The sequence below is a fragment of the Gavialis gangeticus genome, unplaced genomic scaffold, assembly GCF_001723915.1.
Source record: "Gavialis gangeticus isolate Ggan-Ray unplaced genomic scaffold, GavGan_comp1, whole genome shotgun sequence".
Classification (NCBI taxonomy): domain Eukaryota; kingdom Metazoa; phylum Chordata; order Crocodylia; family Gavialidae; genus Gavialis; species Gavialis gangeticus.
In genome coordinates, this window is record NW_017729008.1 from 20,378,255 (window position 1) to 20,385,956 (window position 7,702).

Below are 7,702 nucleotides of genomic sequence, written 5' to 3' on the forward strand. Positions count from 1 at the left end.
AGGTCGTGTTAATTGTCTAAATTTCACTCACCTTATTTATTAAGATTGTTTAATAAATGTCACCTGGAATTAGTGATGATTTTTTGCAGTCTCACAAAATATTCAGTGCTCTCTCAGCTAAAGACAGAAATTTCCTCATTGAAGCAATTACATATTCAAGTGTCAGTGGCAAAAGACCATTGTAAACTGAAGATAGGCAAAAGAAATGCTTAATATAATTTAAAATTATCATCATTGTAAGCACATATAAAAACAAATCATAAAACCATCAAAGTGACCATCATAAATGTTATATAACTGAAAAAGAATGTAGGTCAGTACACTTATTTTCTACCTACACCCTTTGAATATTTCTGAAAAATTAATCATCTCAGCATCCAAGCCTACCTTATATGGTAAAATGGAATTACAATATCTGGCAGGTATATGCACATTTTCATAGCTGATATTACTCAATATTTAGAAAGGATGATGAATTAAAGAAAAATAGGGCTCTTCTTTTTAGATCTTCTATGTGCGTTCACAGTCATTTCCTTGCGATTTTGTAAAAATTGCTATTTTTCACAAAAATTAGAACGATAAACACAACTCACGAAGCATTTAGTTTGCATAAGCAATATTGTATGGTAGTACATGTTGGTCCTTAAGAAAATCTTACGTATATGCCTATGGGCAGATCCAGAATTTTGCCAAAGGGGGAGCAGCAACCAGCACTGCAGGGGTGTCTGCACGTCCATTCCCAGCCTCCTCCCCTCCCCAACAGCAAGGGCAGACTGCACCACAGTTTGGAGACTGTTTTAAGATCCCAAAGCAGATAAGAATCGCCTCATCCCTTCTGTGATCTGAGCAGCCCCTCCCCTCCACTCCACCATCCCCAAGTGCTGCTTTCCCCACTGTCCCAGGGGCAGGGAAAGTTCCTGGCTGCTCTAACTGGGCTGCATGGGAGATGGGCTCAGCCGGGGACAGCAAGAGAGGCAGCAGAGGCATGGGCAGGTTCCTCCTCCCTGCCTAGTCCCTGAAAGAGAAGGAGAACCTACCTGCTCAGGGCAGCAGGAAAAGCAGCAGCAACACGTGGGGAGGGGAGGATGGGAAGGGGAGAGGATGTGCCTCTGAGGCATGAAGGGAATCTTACCTGCTCTGGGGACTTAAGAATTCTCCGGTTGATGCTCCCATGGTGCAATCAAGGCCTAAAGGGGGTCTAGATCCACCCCTGTATATGCCAGTCAAAGGCTCTATTTGGACCTAAACATCTAACAGGCTTCAGACATCCAGCCGGATTCTCACTTAATAGACCTATGTTCAGTATACATTAGAGTTTTATTTTACATTTTAAATTTGAGAATATACTTTAATATAGAAAAGATGTCTTTCTTCCTTACAATTAGATTCTTAGTTCTGTTCTATTCTCATGTCTCCAAAGTGATAGGAAAAAGGAATTGTGTGCTTATATCTTGCATATAAATTAAACGTACTGAGTTAATGAAATTAACTTTGAAAATCAAAATAGCACAACACTTAAGATAACTTCTAACTCATAAAGCTAAACCATTCTTGACTATATTCATGTTTTTATATGTTATGTCCCTAGTCACTGCTCTCCTGTTTGTTTTGCATCTTTTAGACCAAAGGTCAGCAATCTATGGTCCATGGGCCAGATCTGGCCCATGGAACCAGGAGGCTTCTGCAGCATTTTGACAATACAGAGAAGCAGCAGTGGTGACACTGCAGGGAGGTGACAATTGTGGCTTGGGCTGGGTTGGAAATGGCCTGCACTTAGAGCTGAGCTCTGTTAAACCTGGCTTCTGCCAGAAAAACCCGCATTGTTGGCTCCTCTTTTACACCAGGCATGATGAAGCTATGGCATGCATGTTACTAGTGCCAGCAGCAGCCTGTGGCAGATCAGGCTTTACAGCAGAAGATAGGGCAGGAAGCAGTGCAGCAAAGAAAATCCCCTTCCCCAGTGGAAGGGGATTAGAGTGGCACTCAGGCAGGCTGCAGGTCTGATTTGTGGCATGCCTGCCAAAAAGATTGGCCTTAACTGTTTTAGCCTTCTAGAGCAGAGATTGCCTTTTATTTATACGTCAACCATGCTGGGTGTAAGAGGTCTACAATTCTTACTGGAGTTCTTGGATGCTACTGTAATATAACTGTTTGCTATTATTACTATTAAGACAGGCTTTCATTTAATGACTGTTCTAATAAGTGAAATGGGGTTGATTTATTATGCTATTGAACAGCTAGATTTGTCATTGTTTCAACAGTACAACAGTATTTCTAAAACATAGTGCTGTTTTAAATCAGTTTTAGAGGCATATGAAAACGATTTTTGTCCTTGACTCTTAGGAGGTCATAGGTGTCCTTTTTAGGCTGCTCAGAACTTTAAAAACTTCCTCTAATTTCCCTCAACTTCCACAGAAGACAAGAGGACTTTTGGCATCTTCATTGGCACTTCAAGCCCTTCCAGCTGAGTTGTCAGCATACTAGGCTGCAGGGTCAGGTTCCATGTTGCCTGCACTCTTTCTGGCTTCATCATGCTTGCATTTTTGGCTGCAAAATGGCCCAGCTTCAACAACAATCATGGTTACTTTCAGGCAAAAAAGCAGCTTGGGGAGGAGAAAGAGGAGGAGGAGCTACCCCCTATATTATATTTAAACTCACTGAGGACCTTTATTGATTCTAGGCCCTCCACAGTCTGAGGAAGTAAAATCCCGCGTCTTCCACCCTTCAGGAGAGTACCCTAATCATATGTTGAAGTGAGGCTGCTGGCCAGAGAGAAAACAATAACCAGTAGCATTGCTTAGTGATTAGGATACCCAGCTGGGAAGACTGGGGTTCTGCTCCCTGCTACCAAGATAATTATTGTTTTATTTGTAATGATTCTATGAACAAGAACCAGAACCTATAACTTTCTCAGCTGAGTGTCCTGACTCCTAGGCTACACAGCCAAGTTCTGTTACTCTGCTCCTTGGTTACTCTGCTCCTTGGTCCAGTTTCAACTGGGGTGTGTAGCAGAGGCAGAGGAGACAGCCAGCACCCCCTTCCTGCCCCCTCACCTTAATGAGGCCATGCCAGAAGGGCGTCTGGCCCTGTCCCACCACTGGAGCAGTGAAAGGAGGGGAAGGGGCAATAGCCTTTGTCAGGGTGCCCCCCCCCTTTCCCTCTCCCACTGGCAGAGACCACAGCCATCCCGGCATGGCCCTGTTAAGGCTAAGGGGGTAGGAAGAAGGTTAATCCCCCCCTCCACCTGGGGACTGCAGCTGGGGCAGAGCAACCCTTGTCCCTGCCACCACCCCACCGTGGGGTGTGGGGCTCTGTGCAGGGCTGCTCAGTCCTGGAGGGGGACTCTTCCCCCTGCTTCTTTCCCCCCCAGGGCAGGGAGGAGGGCTCTGTTCAGTGCTGAAGGATGACACTTCCCCCTCTTATTCTTCTTCCTGTCCCCCACTGCCACAGGGCAGCAAAAGGAGGGACTCTGTGTGGTACTGCCCAGCCTGGGTGTGGAAAGCAGCTGTCATTAAGCAGCAGCTGCTGGGGTAATCCCACCACCGTGACTAGGGCCAGCCCCACTTAGCCCAGCCAAACAGCAGGGCCAGACCAGGCTGTAGGGGCAGAGCCATTCTCAGTGGCTGCAGCTCAAAGACAGGGGAGGCTGAGCCGTGTCAACGAGCACATCCAGAACCGGTGTACATGGGCGGTGGCTGGCGGGGCAGTGGGCTACCTGGGCTGTCTTGAAGGTGCTGGTGGGCCCAGAGCTCGGCAGCTGCCTGCCACAGGGGCTCTTTGTAGACCCACAATCCCCCATGGTGCCTCTGAGCTGGGCCAGGTAGCCCATTGGGGTTAGGCATCCCCAGACAGAGGCCCCTTCCCTGCCCTCCATCAGTGAGGGGTGAGGGGAAGGAGGAGGATGAGGAGGGGGAAGAGTCCCCCTCCAGCACTGCATAGAGCTCCCCTCCCCCCACTGCAGCCTTGGGGAAGAGAGAGGAAGGAGAAGAGTCCCTGCCTGGGGCCGGGCAGTGCTGTGCACCCAGATTGCTCCTGGAAGTCAGGGAGCTATTGGGGTGGGTGGAAATCTCCCCTCCTCCTCCTCCCCTGCCACAGGGGTCTAGCCACACTTTCTCTCCCCCCACCCTTTGAAACCTGCTGGCCAAGGTGGGGGTTTAAACCCCTCCTCAGTTTTACACAGGCCTGCCAGGGCCTGGCCACATCCCGCTATCCCCACCCTCAGCTCAGCTTCTCTGTGGAAGGGAAGGTGGGCTGCTTTAGTGCCTCCAGGCTTCTGGCCCGAGCCACTACAGGCATGGGCCTACATTTATGGATTGAAAAGGGACTGCTTATCCGCTTGCAAACAGTTCAATCTCTGCAGGTTAGACTAACCTGCAAAGATTGAGTCAGTTCATACTCGGGCTTATTGAATGTCTGTCTCTAGCCATATAGAAATGGTGAGCAGTGCTGATTCTACCCTCACTACTTACTATTCCCCATTCTGGTAGTGTCTATTATTGGTAAATATTAGACACATTCAGAGCATGTCTAACAGTTTCCAAGGAACTTGTTAGAGATTAAGTGCTATTCTGCATTGTATTGGAATCTCAGTTGAGCTTAGATGAGAGCTAGGTGTCCAGTTTATCAGATCAGGCTATTTCTCCAGAAGTGTATGTTTTGATGCCTAAATCTCTTTGAGGTCAAAGAGACATTGGTACTTTAGGGGTTCTGTGGCAGCTGTGGATTCTGTGTTGCTTTTTGCAAGGTTGCTACATACATTCTGACTAAATTAGGAACCTAATTTACCAGGTTTTGCCATTAATTCTTTCACCAAAACAGTTCCCCATTTAAAAATTCTTTATGTACAAGCTTTTAGTATAAAATTTGGGAAAAGATAACAATTACTACCTCCAATTCACATAAATAACAAACAGAAACAAAATAGAAGTAGAGAGACTGTATTTTATTTTCAAGTCTGCCACTGACATGCCAGCACAGTTACTTGACCCATTTATGATTCACTTTCTCATCTATAAAATGGGATCCTGATTCTAACCGCTTCTGTAAAATATCTCAAGATCCACAGATGAAAATATTCTGTAAGTGTCAAGAATTATTAGCTGTTATACAGTAATTATAGGGCAGAACAGATAGCAAAGACAGCAAACAGATGGCAAAGAGCATATAGTAAAATGAATGTTTTCACTCAATATTACAAAGTTCTGCTTCTAAGTAAATCTTGGCTAGAGTTCTTCTAGTATACGTCTCCACTATAACAATAATTTTTAGTTATTTGAAATATGTTGGAAGATAGCACCCCAGAACTAATTCTTAACATACTGGGAAAATACTACAGAAAGATTCACTGTAACGACGTTCTTATCAACAGTGATGAGGCAATGTTTTAAACAATATTTAGGGAATGCCAGAATTCTTTGGGGAACGTAACATTCTGCATTTGGAATGTATCTTTCCAGTTCTGCGCAATCATTTGGTTGTTGCTTTGCAATGCAGAAAAAATTGCTAGATACTAATATTTTGTCATTTAAAAATATTTAATTTTTCCCAGCCGTGACTTGTCCACGATGGTTAAAGAGAAGATAGTTTCCATGCTTTCTTTGACGTCAATCCTCCAGTATGTACTTGTCTAAAACCTGTCTGAATCTTGCCAATCCATGTGCTGTTTGTCTTGAGGTTTTTGTTAGAATCATGTGCATAAGAACCCCACCCCCCATGTAATAGATCAACAAGAAAAACTGTTCAATGCCTATAGTACTTTTTTTCTAATAAATCCAGCCCTAAGCTTTTCTTGAGCTAAACATGCCAATTCTGTCTAGTCTGTAATGGTTTTGTTATGTGAACCAAACCACTGACAAAATTTGATGTCAAATTCAATTCACTGGAGACTGCTTATAGCCAAAAGATCAGAATGATTTTTAACCAGTCTTGTCAGTACTAAATGTATGGCCTCACTTGGAGACTTGGCCTCACTTGCAGTACTGCGTTTTCAAAATATTAACACTCTGGAAGCTACATGATTGAATCTTCTCTTTTAAAAGAAAACACTACAACTGACACATTCTCTTTATGCCACATGGTGTACAATTAATAGCTGTTTTAATTCAAAATAATCAAAATCTTTGTTTACTTTTGTTCACTGCGAATAAAGTAGGATATTTTGACTTAGAGAGAATTTTCTTAACCATCTATCATTTTAAAAGTCTTTCAGAAAGGGCTAAGGCTGTGTTTTGGCTTTCTTTGACTAAAGGAATTTGGCCATAATTTTGACATATAGAATTCCTTATTGCTATGTACTAAGCAATTATGTTCAATAAATGGATTCCAGAATAGCAGGGGCTGGAAAAGCAGCTTTTTATTTTCTTCTGCCTTAATTTGTAGAGTGCATTAATTAAAAAGATCAAACAGTCTAGAGAAATATCATTAATCTCTGAAAAACAGCTATAGGTTATTCCCTACTGAGAAATGGGGATGTAATCAAATTTACAGAGTAAAAATTCTGCAGTTACAATTTAATGATACACAGATATTTTTAAAACTTCATTGTCTCAGCTTTTCAATGCTGTTTATTTGTTTTTTCCTCCTGTGAAATAGAGCCTGGGTAGATTAGTAAAGCATTTTAAGCTCAAACTTACCATTTCAGGGCCCTAGCTGAAATGTAGTTTTCCAAAGTATGGTATCACTAAAAATTCTCTAAAAGGTTGGACTTAAGTCCACATACATAAAAGGCCCCTTTCCTTGTAATAGTAGGCAAACACTCCGATTTATTTTTATATAGAGATATATAAAAGGTGTTTTTTTATATAGATGGAATGTTTTAAGTTCATTTTTGCTTCTAACAGGGGCATTCTTAAAATGCCATTCTAATCTGAAAAGCAACTGTCTAAAGAATTGTTCTTTCTTATTCAGCAGATCAGCTGTACATACTTCAGGAATTTTAACTGCTTGTGTTAGTGATAAAAAGTTATGAAGCTCTTAGTTCTGAGAGCCACACAGCATGAAAAGCAAGCTGTGTGGTACATCATAGACTAAATTTTGATCAAAATACAAAATCAGTAAGCTGACAATGAATTTGCAGTGTTGGCAGACCCCTTTGAATTGTAAGTTTGGGTATTCATATACTTCTAATTGATTATAGTCATCTTTCATGGACTCCACAGAAATGTTCATAGACCACAGGTTGAAAATCACTGAGTCAGAAGTTATTAAGGCTCAATAAAGTTGACACCCTACGATGCCATTTTTCTAGTCACTTTTCAAAGCAGAACCACATATCAATAAGAGATACATTAATATTCATTTTTTGATCACTAGATTTGTGACTGGGTTGCATAGTAGGGCTGTGTGAAGCTTTGGTCCCTCATTTGATTTGGTGAAGATTCAGCTGAATCTCCAAATCCGAATCGAATCAGGAGACCCTTTAATCTCTCCAAATTGAATCAGAACCCTCCAAATTGATTCAGAGAGATTCGGAAAGATTCAATGATTCAGATATAGACACAACTTTAAATGTTTTTTCTACATACCTCAAGGTACCAGGTGGCTCATGAATGCTGCAATGCTGGGGCGGATGAAGCATCCCACAGTGCAGGGGGTGCCCCAGTGCACTTGGCAGCAGACCCAGAAGTGGACCAGAAGCACTTCCAGCCCGCTTTCGGGTTCACCAGGGAACGCGTAGGGGGACCCCCTTGTATCCCCCGGCTCA